Below are 13,611 nucleotides of genomic sequence, written 5' to 3' on the forward strand. Positions count from 1 at the left end.
AACAGTTGCTAGGTAGCGAGCTTGCTACCTAGCACTGTGAAATGGTGCGACTCAAAGCCTGCTGCCTGTTGTCCACCTAAACCTGACTGGATGGAAGATCACAATGAACTGACTCAACATTATCAGTGAGTGGCCACTAATGTCCTGTTAACATGTTATGGGCACTTTCAGGGAGTATTCACAACATGGAATAAAATAAGTATCAGTTTCTTGTCATTTTAAGGTGTACTTAACTATTGCAGCTACCTGTCTGTCAGCTACCAAGTATTTTACCAAAAAAAGGAAGGGAATTGAATTTTTCAATCTTCATATCTATTTTATTTATTCATTTAAATAAATAAATAAATATTTCATGTGGGGTCATGGGCTCATGTGTACTTAATGTGGGATTTAAGGAGAAAAAATACCAAACAAAAGTTACAATTTGGAATAATTAAATTAGATTAGTAGTTCAACTAAATAAATACTAAAGAAATTTACAATTTCAATACCGCTGATGATGTGTTTCATAATTGACAGACATTAACAGCCTATGAAGCGGTTCAGTCAGATGAGTTTTAGCATCACTGTCGGGTAAACATCTTACATCTCCAAAATATCAACAAAAACAGGCTTGTTTTTAGCTTGATGACTGTGCATGGTTTGACATTATCCAATTGATTTTGAAAGGGTTTTCATAAACCCAAGAGGTTATAGAATTTTCTCAATGCATAATCCTTCAGTTGAAGGGAAAACATGAAAATCACCAATATTGAAATGACAAGGTTTTCACATGACAGCAGCGTTATGCACTGTGCCAAAGCTTAATTCCATGACATCATCAAACATTGTCTGGCAGCCATATTCAGTTTAGCAGTGAAATGAACACCAACATGTCGACGTAGATGGGAATGCCTCGTCCTTCCATCCAAAGGTCTGTGGGAGACTGGGTCCTGTTCTTTGTCCCGTTCTCTCTGTGGGTTCCTCTGCGCAACAGCTTGATGTCCAGACTGTTGCTGGACCATTACCCAAATCCATCTCCTCAACATGGCGTGTCAGGCCTCACAGACAGCGGGCGCCCGCATCTAAAAACAGCATGTTTTTAAAGTCCTCGCCACAGGGCAGAAGGGCTTAACGCACCCCGCCTGGCAGCAGGGTTTACACGGCCGAGAGGGAGGTGAGTGTGGACTGTTACGAAGAAAAGGAGCGAGCGTCCATGACAAACGCTCTGTTTGCTGGTTTCCAAGGAAGAAATGTTTTCTTTTTAAAATGATATTTGCAACGGAAGACTCTGCATACCTATTCTCTCAATCCCTTTATTCTCTCAATAATATAGTTTCTTGTCAAATGAGACTTTATAAACCCTTCTCTTCATCAGCTCTGGTATTTGGTTTTCTTGTGTCTTATATATTTAGACTTGCCACTCCCTCGGCCGTAACATTACTGCATCAAATATTTTGGGAGACATCCGTGCCTTTCCTAAAAGCATCCCAGTCTATATTTAGAGAGACCAAAGATATCAACAGAACAAACAGATGCTGTCGGTGTGACAGCAATGTCAGCACAAGAGCAAGTGCTAGTTTTGTTTGTTCCGTACAAACGATCCTCGTTAAGTCCCAGAATAAAGAGAACGACAGAGTGAGTGAGACGGGACAAGAGGAGAGAACGCACGTCAGGTCAATCCCATAAACAGACAGCAACCTAAATTGCAGTTTGTTTTATGAAAAGGAATAACGACAAGTTGGCAGTGCAATCAAAACACAAAGCCATCGATGGAGAATGCGATCATTATGGGCGCGTTGAACCGACCCAAATTGGTTATTTCAATGTTGCAATTTCAGAGGCGGGCAAAGGGAAGCCTAATATAGTATCTAACAAGTACAAGGCATTAAAAACTCAAATCAAGCCTGTGCAAGCATTCATAACCCACCAACACACACACACACACACACACACTCCTCATCACACGTCTCAGTTGCTATATGTCACTTACACTCTTACACCTCAAGGTTATCTCAATTCAGAGGTTGAGGTTAGACGGATGCTTTCAACTTGACAGACTGTTGGTAAGTGGATGATCTGGAGGTTAAGGTGCATCAGCGGGGCGGACCCAGGGGGGGCGAAGGACAGGACAGAGGCACCCTGTGATTGGTTACCCTCCGCCCCAACACACACACACACACACACACACACACCTTCAAGCTCAGTTTCCTGACGTGTTGGCAGTGCCGCTGTATGAATATAAACCTCCCCTTGACAAGACGGAGGAGATAACTCACAAGGGGAAAGGATGAGGGGACAGTTGAGAAGGAACGGCGAGGCCAGATGAAGGAGAAAGGTCATTCGCTTGCCTGCTCTATAATATGGCCTTCATACCCCTGTTTCATGTCTATTGATTTAGCCATTTAGTAGAAGCTGGGTTGTCTCATTTGGCCTTTACTTTCCTCTACAGCCCTTATAAAATCCCTTTATACACTGCTGCCTCATCGTTCCTCCTGCGCTACATAATGACAAGTTGTAAAGTGATTTTATCTTGTTTCCAGACCTATCAAGCTTATTTCATGATATTTTTAGTCAAATTATCTCACTGGACTGACAGACAATCTTGCTGCTTTCAATAAACTTGATACATGCCAGTATGACTTCTTTCAAGAAATCATCATAAAACTCATCTTGGAGAAACAATTTCACTTTTACCAAGTAAATGTCCTGAAACAGGTTGCATTATCCTGAAAAAACGTCAAATTTACGTCTAAAATAAGCTTGATAAGTCTGGATACAAGATAAAATAATGTAACAAGACTGTCAGTTTTTGCAGTGTCCTCCAAGAGGAAACATTTGGAAAATCCTGCAGGTGGATGAACTATTATAAAACCTAAAACTGCACAGTAAATAATCTCCCTGTAGTTAGTTGTGTCTTTCCGGTCCATATATATTATTTAACCATTAGAAGAACGCTGTTCTCTCAGTGGGCCTTTGGGCTCCACTAGATCTTTCCTGCCAAGCTCAGTCTGGTTACTCATCTACAGTCATCTGCAGATCAGAGGCCAGATTCACAAAACCTTCTTAGGGGAAGGGAAAAAAAACCCTCTTGTGCTGCTGTTTTTGGTAACTCAAGAAAAAAGGTCAACAAAGTTGATATTCATCCAAAGAGTTCTGAAACATTTTCTTAACTTTCTTCTTATTTTGCTTCCTAAGAAAAAGTGTTTGTGTCAAATATGATTCTTGAAAGTAAAGTTCTCAAATTTGTTCTATTTTTTTCTGAAGTTTAAGATAACCTTCCCCTTCCTCTTAAAATTGTTGCAGTGAAAAGGTAAGCCTCCAAATTAATTAATGTAAACACAATTAAGGCAATTAAGTAGGTATATCAAAGTATTAATGGGGAGGAAAATAGGGAAGAAAATCCCCCTTTTATGCTTGTTTATGGAGGTGCCAGGTAGGTAGAAGAAGAAGAAGCCAAGATAACTTTGTAAGAGCTAATCTTAAGAGAATATTGGGGAATTGCACTGAAGAGCCTTCTTAAGAACTTTCTAAAATGTTTTCTTAGGTAACTTCTTAAAATCTATCATAAGAGCACTTTTGTGAATCCGGCCCCAGGAAACCAGCGCTTTCATCCACTAGCAAACACTAGTAAATGTCAGTAGCCTACTCACTGGCCACTTTCCACATTGTACCCTGCAGTGAATTGTTTTTGAGAGCAGAACCATCAAACAATGTTATTTGCCAGAGTGGCTGGTAGAGAAGTCAAATCAGGGGCAGTCATAAATATAGCAGTATTTAGCTGGTGGCTGCCACAGTGCATCCAACACATTTTGTCTGGGGTTATGTCCTTTTATAAGACAGCCATCACAGTTATCATAATACAGTCATCCAGTGGCTCTCAACCTATCTGGTTTCAAGGCAGACTTTGTTTGGTTTCCAAGGAACAGAGGGTGAAAAACCTGTCACAAGCTTGTATCTCCACCAAAGTGTTTCCAAGGAACACCAAATGAATGTCTGCTTAAAATAAGGCATATCAGAAATAACTGAGAGCGTGGAAATGTCAGTAGACGATTCTTAAACTGAATGTTGATAAAATCAGGTGTAATAACTTAACAATTATTTTTCTAAGCAAAATGTCAAGGTAAAGCTGAGGTCAATCCACAGCACAGCAGGGTGTCACAGTGTGCCGCGCTGAGAGCCACTTATGTAGCTGTCAAACAGCTTTTATCTTGGGATACAGGTGTCGTGGCAAGTCAGATGTGACACCTTACACTTCTAGGACTAGTAATTGGGTGGTGATTTTGTAAGGGAGAGATTTGTGATAATGAGATGATTCGTTCGGCTCTGTCACGGTTCAAGGAAGCAGATCTGGTTCACCTGCTGGATGAAGGAGGAGCGGAAAGAGGGGAAGGGAAAGGGAAAGGCTTTGTTTTCCCATGACAAACAGGACCCATAATGCATCGGTGTATCTCACGGCGGTGGGTGCAGGTGACCCGAGACTTTTTCTTTCTTACTCTCACCAGTTTCTCTGACCCCTTTCCAGCTTTCGGTCTTGCTCTGTTTTGCTTGTACGCATGAATTTATAAGTGCATCACAACACCAATTGGCATGCAACCACATTTCTTCTCTTTCTCTCATCTCTTTAACACTTTAACACTTTCACTCTCTCTCTCTCTCTCTCTATCTCTTTCATTATCGCTCCCTCTCTCAGTGATGCAATTAACAGCCAGCATCCCAGGTCTCGTAGTCACGGCTAATTTGAGCTTCATCTGAGATGCTGCTTCAGTGCAAATGATCTGAGTGCCGAGGCTGCATTATTCAAATGTGCCCTCTCCACACACATACACACACACACACACACACACACAGCTGCACCTGCCACACATGCAGGTGCACATTCACACACGCATACACACACAAACGCATACACACACACACACACACACACACACTGATCAGAAATAGCCACCTCTTTACAGCGTTCCAATCAAGACCAATTGGCAGGTTACACCCATCCATGATTGGTCAGGCATTTTCCTTTATTGTTGATTATTATAATAACACCCTTCTCTACTGCTTGAAATCATCATTACATTTTTTTTTTTTCATTTTATTTTATCTCTCATGGATGAACGGATGAGCTGTTGTCTGTATATGCCGTCTGTTCCTTTTCTCTGCTCGCTTTCTTCATGTCCAAGACAAATTCCCCAGATCAATTCTATTCTATCCTATTCTATTTAAGGTTTATCTAACAGGGATCGGATAAAATAAAGGCTTTACCTTCAAGGAAAAACTTGAGATCTATTGCAGAGAGAGATTCACAGTTCTTGACTTGTATAACAGCATCTATATTTGGATATCTTTTTTTTTTGTTTCTTCGTTTGTTAAAAAAATACTTAAAATGTCACTCAGTTTTGCACTCTTGTTGTTTTCCTCTCTTTGTGTGTCTTTATGTTTGGCTCTGTCGTTCTCTCCTTTCTCTCTCCTTGTTGCTCTGTCTATCTTCAGCCTCTGTGCATCTCTCTCTTCCTCTCTGCATCTTTCTGTCTTTATCGTTATCAGTCATCCCCTCTGTCTTCTACTCACCTCTCTCCTCTCCTCACTTTTCTCCCCGCCTCCTCCCTTTCTCTTTCCAGACATTTTTCTTTTACTCCATCATCTCCACAGAGGATGACTGCGCTTCCCCTTTCCTCTGCTTTATCTTCATTTATCACTTTGGGATGTTGAAACCCCACAAAAAAGAAAAGCTTAACGACTGAACAGAAAGCAGAGGAAGACGCTGCCGCTCGGTCTTTCCGCTCCCCTCAGCAGATGTTGTTTTCTCAACAGACTCCAAAATAGCTCCGGGGCAATGCTGCTATATCTCCAAGTTATTCCTTTAAGCCCTGGGACAGCTCAGTTTGCTCTACTGAACATTCATTATTTTACTCTATGGCCAGAAACAAGATAGATGAGTTTGTCTCATCCAAAGAATTTAAACAAAAATTATACTATGTATTAGGGATTGACTGATGTAGGCTTCGGAAGTCCGACACCAATGTTGACATTTCTGTGCTGTTGAAGAAGAAATGGAAAAGTACCTATACTAAGCAACATTCCTATATACTCACTTAATATGTAACCTTTGACCCATATTTAACCCTGTGGGAATGCCCAAATCTCATAGAAACACTGACAAAATAACTTATTGTCCTCTAGAAGAAGGTGGTCACCTCTTATTATGCATCTCTTTGAAGTGCTAGAACTATAATATCATTGGTTGTTCAGTCTTGTTCATATGACCTTTTTGACCAATTGTTATATTCTATCTGTATTAACATAATCATGAATATTCAACACTATAAAACTCTGTGTAATCATCCAGATTTTGAGTTCCTTGGCTCCCAACATGCAAATTGAATTTCTCCCACAGTACTGAAGCTGCCAACAGTCGATGTTTTGTGCAGATATTCAGTAGCTTTAAATTTGACCAGAATGATGTTCTTCTTGGCTGGTGGAAAAGCTGCTGAAAAAAGCTGAAAGCTGTTCAAATCAAGCCTGTGCAAGCATTCATAACCCACCAACACACACACACACACACACACACACACACACACACACTCCTCATCACACGTCTCAGTTGCTATATGTCACTTACACTCTTACATCTCAAGGTTATCTCAATTCAAAGAGGTTGAGGTTAGACGGATGCTTTCAACTTGACAGACTGTTGGTAAGTGGATGATCTGGAGGTTAAGGTGCATTAGCGGGGCGGACCCAGGGGGGGCGAAGGACAGGACAGAGGCACCCTGTGATTGGTTACCCTCCGCCCCAACACACACACACACACACACACACACACACACACACATACCTTCAAGCTCAGTTTCCTGACGTGTTGGCAGTGCCGCTGTAAAAATATAAACCTCCCCTTGACAAACCTCCCCCTAGGCTGCTAAACAGCCTTTAGCCCATCATGTGACACTGAAACTCTCTGTACACAGGTAGAGGTGTGGTCCTTGAAAACCAGAGGGATCAAGGACCGGGAGCAGCAACAGTGTCAGGAGCGTCCCTCATCAAATTAACAAAATAACAACAGATGGAAAAGCAAAACACCTATTTACATGCAAGTCTGCATACACCGAAGCATTGAGTAAACACTAATTAAATCAATCACAACTGATCCTGTTGATTGAATCAATGGCTGAGCGGTGGTAGAGAATAATTAGATCAGTTTCCTGGGTGGCATTATCTTTCCTTGGAGACGCTGTGAACAGCAAAGTGGCTTACGCTGCTTCTTTCTTTTCCTTTTTTAAACTTCTGTTCATGAATTATTTCAGTGGCTTGGACCAAAGGGGCAGAGGCAAAATTCTAAAAAAAGTGCCATATTCCTAAAAACAAAACAAAAAACATGTGAGATCTGGGGAAAAGCCACCATGTGCTCTCGCTGGAGGAGACGTTATGAAACCTGCTTTTAAAACATTAATTCAACAAAGAGCTAAATGCTAACTTAGATTAAATAAATATGATTTATCATACATGCATAAAGCATGAGGACAGTCCAGTGCAATAATTTAACATAAAAAAACATTTAAAAAATTACTTGTTGATTATCAACAAATAATTTATACATCATTTGTAAAAAAAAATAATGTAAATCTGTCTAATTATACACATATTAACATATAAATGATGCACTAGCAACTATGCTGCACTTAATTAGATCTAAAATTGTAACTAATGTCATTACTAATGATATACTTACAAATATTTACAGTTATAGTTTTTTTTAAGTAATAATTCGCAACTTTTTAAAATAAATAAATACCTGTTTTGCTACTTTCAATTCATACCCGATTCATATGATACAATAGTGATTCAACCTATAACCAGTTCATGAAAGCTTTTCCATTTGCTGTTCTAAACACCCGGTGTCTGGTAGCTCTTTCCCGGGAAAAATCCTCTGGCACACAGGAAGTGATGCGTATTACAATACCGGCAGCAGCAACAGCAGTTTGTTTGCAATAAACAGAAGAAGAACTGGGTAGTTAGCATGAGCAGCGATACCCACCATGGCTGAACAGACAAAGAAAAGAGCGCCACCTACAGAAACTCAAACTACATCAACAGAAAATCCAAGGAAAAAGAAAAAGATTAATCGCTCAAAGGAAGGCAAGCATGATGAAAAAGGAAGCGACCGTCTCTGAGGCAAAACTACAGTGAGCATCATCACTGCCTTTGTAAAAACACTCCAAGATGAGAAGGAACTGAGGAGAGAGAAACATGTTGCTCTTTTTCTTTTGGACTGGCAGGTTTCGCTATCGTTTATCGCTCATCACCAAAGGTGTCGCCAAAATCAAGAGAAACAAAAATCTTGCCGATTATCAATTTAATTCATAATGTTTTTCATACTCTCTTTATTGTCGTCAATAAAAAAAAAATGTTTCCATACCATTCATGTTTTTTTCACACTTATTCACTTTTTTTTTTTTACAATTGTGGATAGAATGATGCAGTCTTAAGTATTGTGAAGGAAAAAAACTAAATAAATAATAAAAGGAAGAGAGGATGGGGTGGGTATGGATATACATGCTCATATACTATATGTACATATACATATACACACACACATACACAAGTATCTACATACACACACACATACATACATACATACATACATATACACAAATATACTGTATATACACATATGTGAAAAAGAAAACAATTAAGTCATCATTAACTCTCAGTTTGGTAGAGGTAGAGGACTGTATGTGAAAATATATACTGCTGGCAGTGGGGCACTTGGGTACTATCAGTAAAACAGTCTGGGGCAACTGTCCCCTTGCTGCCCCTTTATGCTCCACTGAATTACACACGTGGCAATAAAAATGGATTCAAGCTGAACTCCCTCATGCACCCAAGCAGCTCTTGTGTCTTATAGCCGATGTAGTAATCCTCCATTTCTTTTTTCTGCTTTAATTGTGTTGGTGCTCGGAGACGTGCGGAAAGTAGATCATGTCAGGCTGGATTAGCACGATTCATTTGAATTTTTGATTCAGCTAATTAAATGCTACAGCTTCCTTTATTTCTCATAAACTGCTGATAGATAATGGGGTGGGAAGGAACAGCCGCTATCATCATTTCACCTGGGAACCCGTGAAGATGAGGGAGGGATGGAGGGAGGAGGCGATGGGAAGCTGGCTGAGGAGAGGGAAGAGGGAAGAGGAGACGACATCTTGGAGAAAACATACTCTGCATTAGAGCTGAACAATTAATCGAAATCCTGCACACTGACATCTATTTCACTTTTCACTTAAACCACTTTTCTTGAAACATTTTTGAAAGTTCTAAAAAATTGATGACAAGAAAAAACGTGATGATATGAATCGCAGTTTAAATCGCAGTATTCTGTCAAATAATCGCAATTCGATTTTTTTGTCAGTATCATTCAGCCTATTACGATTCCAGTGTAGTGCTCAAGAAAAAACATATCTATTTCAAATTCAAACAGAAGCATGAAAACATATGCCACACCACTTCCCTCTCTTCTCTGTTTTGATGTGGCATTTATTAGGACTTCTGATGTGGCCACAGTTTGGAAAAGATTAAGGATGTGGACTGATTTCTGAGAGGGGAAAGTGTGTGTAGGCAGCTGGAAACCTGCCCAGTCCAAGCTGGCACAAAGTCTGAAGACGGGGATTTCCAACCTCTTTAAATCAGGTGATGTTGAGGTTGGAAAATTCCACGTCATTTGAAAAACAAGCAAAACTTTGTGTTCAGCGCAGACTGCCAAAACAGATGTTTCATTGGCCAAGAGGATAGAAATCAGACTGTTTTTGTGAGCTCTCCTCAGAGGATACAATTTGTTTTTCTTTTCCAAATCGCAAGCAGATGATATTTTAGTTTGATTAGGACTCCACTTTCATGTCAGTGGAACCCTATCTTCCATTTGCAAAGTGACAATTACCTACAGTCTTTACAAACCCGACTTCCAGAACCAGTGTTTTTTCTTTTTTTCTGTCTTTTTTCGCTCACTGACATCTCAGCTGTGTTTAACACTTTAACCACAGCTGTGTGCCGCGGTAATGAATGTGAGTCTAATCAGTTCACATTACACCGGTATAAATTGGGCTAAAGGGATGCTTTGGAGTTTTAATATTTTAACAAACCGCCGCACATGTCGCAGCCCAACTTACGGCCTCCTGTGATGATAATGTGGCTTGATGGTTTTCCCTCTGCACAGAAAATGTTCCAGCGAGTGTTCATTTTCCAGCGACAATTACTTTGAGCTGACAAGTGTTGATTGGAGAGTTGTTCATCCACTCATAGAGCTGATATTGCAGAAAGTGTTGAATTAACTCTGATGCGTGTGGACTTATGTAAACACTGGTGTAAAAAAGGGGACGACTAAAAGATGTACGGAGAAATATTCTAACAGCTTCTGCACCAGAATGTCCATAAAATCGTTAGGAGCCAAGGAATTTATTGACCATTCACTCTGTATTAGGTGGATAGGATGGTTTTTGGAATATTTGGGATGATTTATAAAACATAATGCATCCGTCTTCTCAAGGTAAAAGGTATGTGCATTTCAATTCATGGAGTGAATCTGTGGAATGGTTTAGATGTAGAAATCAAACAAAGTACAAATATAAATCAGTTAAAGAAAAGTACAGAAAGTACAGAAAATAATTTTTCAGATGTACAAAATATGAGATGTACAAAATAATATGTATTAATATATATACTATATATATGGATATATTGATGATTTGATTATTTAATTAGAGAAAGGCTGTATAGGACATAGGATAAGTTTTTACTTCTTCCTACTCCTTTTTGAACATGTAATATTGACTACTGTTTTTTTTTTTTTTGTCAAAAATGTACCGGATGTTTTCAGTTTTGTTCTTTCTTTTTTTGCCTATTTGATGGATTTTCTTGTTTTGTTTCCTTTTTTTTGGTTACATGTTCGAAATAAATACACATAAAATGAAAATAAAAAGTTTACGTTATGTTTACACAATCATCAATCACACTGATGTTTAACGGGACACAAACCAACAACACAGCTACCAGTCATCACCAAACAGAAAAGCTGCTTCCAGGTGCAACTGATAACCAGCTTTGTCCCTCCTACCAGCTCAGGCACTGGAGGGTGGATCTGTCTATCAAGCTTGTGATTTCTAACAACTGGTGTTGATTTCTAAATCTCAGAGTTAAACTATTCCTGATGAATTTGCTGTTGCAGACAGGGATCAAGATATTTTCTGAGCAGTTGAATAGTTCTATCAGATCTCATACAGAGGAACATCCAGGTGCCTCAGCTCATATAATGTCACATGTTCAAGTCCACAACATGATCTTTGTTTGTTGTGACCTCTGTCACACTCCCCCTCTCTTCCATCTCACCTCACCTCTTGATTATATGGTGTCTTGCAACTGCAATCAAAATACTTTGAATATGCTGGGATAATAGATATTGACATTTAAAGCTGCACTAGGCAAATTTGCACGTTGGCAGCTCCAAATGTCAGCGAGAGACAATTGTTTGAACTTCAACACCGAGAAATGATGAAACTACACACAACATGCTCATGTTTACCAACCAAGGATAAGGATACAAAAGGGTCGAGAGAGACAAAAAGATCTAATGTTGGTGAGTCCAGCTTCCTCAGGATGGAACGCTGCTCACTGCTGTTTAGGAGACAGTTTGGATTTCATGCTTAAGTTTTGATTTGTCACTTTCTGTCCCACCAGTGACTCAACACATAGAGCTTCATTTGGGCAAGTAGGGGGCGAATCTAGAGTGTAGGAATGGGTGTTGTATTTTAACATAAAATATCTCGCCTAGTGCAGCTTTAAACATCTCACTGCAAATGTTGTATCCCCTGTGATGATAGTATCACCTCTGCTGTCCTGACTCATAGGCAGGGATCAAGGTAACTCCAAAGCAGATGTACTATCTTAGAAACTGCTCTGAAAATAACATTAAAATCACTTCCTTGATCCCCAAAACAAACACAGCAAACTTGTTTTCTGACCGTGAGCCAGATTAATATCTTACAAGGTGGAGGAGTCACCTTCTCTGGCCTATTTTTTCGACGACAGAGGGACGTTTAGATCAGTTTAGAGGTTGTGATCGGGAATCACGCCTCCCTGCTGAGGATTCAGAAAGAAGGACAGTGTCTATTAATGGCCAACCCAGATGTCTGGAAACGGAGCAAAACAACCTAAATCTGTAGCAGCAGACGTCCGGGGGGTGACACAGTCTAGACAGCGTCTCAACTATTGCACTAAAGCAGATCTCAAGCATTACACTCCCTTTAGTTACTGTCCTTCACAAACCTGTCATCTGCACATTTCCATTTTTACATGATTGACAGCTGACTGAAAAATATCATGACCTCGGGACCAATCAGACCTTTGATAACGTATTGTGCAAAGTTAAAAATACACAAGCCCAATCAACGTTTATGATTGCGGCAATGCAGTTGCGCAAATTAGACGGTGATTGAATGTGATACTTCATTGATCCCCACAGGGAAATTCTCTTTTTGTTTTCCCCCATGCAGCGAGGTCAGAGGGAGAGGTCAGTGCAGCCGGACCGGTGGGACTCAAGGACATTTCAGCAGGGTGTTTCCTCCCCTGGGGGCCTGAAGACGGGTCCAGCTGAAGGACAGTTGCTCTTTCTAACCTCTACTCACCCAATCAGGCACTATACAAGCATTCTGTGTGTGACAAGTATGGAAGAAACTGGGCTGCAGAGTTTTTGTGCTTATAATCAAAGTAATATTCACTTTGAGAGTGCTGAAGCACTAAAATGGAGGACGATATAATTTAAATGACACCTCCTGAGTGATTTACACAACCAGAAAGCAGTAATTGCACCTTGGATTGAGTGTGCTATTCAAGCATGTATTAACTTCTCATGTGTCAAATTACTGTTACCTGCTGCAGCCTGCACATTACATTTGCACTTTTCCCCGTCCCCTTATTCACTTAAATGTGTTGAATGCCTTACTCTCTGATAGAAGGTAATTCATTTCAAATTAGAGAATCTGTTATTGCTCCATGAATCCGTTGCTGATGTTTTTTATCCTCTTTAGTTTGCTCTCTTATGGGGTTTTTTTGTGACTGAAAGTGTGAATCAAAGTATAAAATTTTGTATCTAATACTATAATCCATAACCAAGCCTTATCTGTTTTATTTCAATGTGTTTGACTCACGAGATCCTTAGGTACAACACAGAGAAGGGAGATTTGTATTCTTGTTTCTTGCATTTCTTTTGGTATATCACTTTTTTTTCCGAATGCAGAAACGGCCCAAGTCTTTTCATACTTAATTAAATTTAAGAAAAATGGGAAATGCAACATGTCCACACACATATTTGAGTACTGCTGTCCATTTTTTAGTACGAGGTTTCTGGCTGTTCCACTTTAGATGCATAAAAGCTGATGCCAGAAACAGTATTTCACTGCAGCAAAGTGCTGTGCTTGCGATGTGCGCAGCTTGATAAACGCCTATATTATCAATGGGAGTACCAATCACTAGATGGGTGTCAACTTGAGGTCACCGCCAGTCATTTGACCTTTGAACTCAATTCTGCCCCGTGGAATTCTCTGGAGAGTCGACTGGGCATGTTAAACCATGTGTATGTTTCTCCTGTCA

Source organism: Centroberyx gerrardi, chromosome 18 (assembly GCF_048128805.1).
Source record: "Centroberyx gerrardi isolate f3 chromosome 18, fCenGer3.hap1.cur.20231027, whole genome shotgun sequence".
NCBI classification, from domain to species: domain Eukaryota; kingdom Metazoa; phylum Chordata; class Actinopteri; order Beryciformes; family Berycidae; genus Centroberyx; species Centroberyx gerrardi.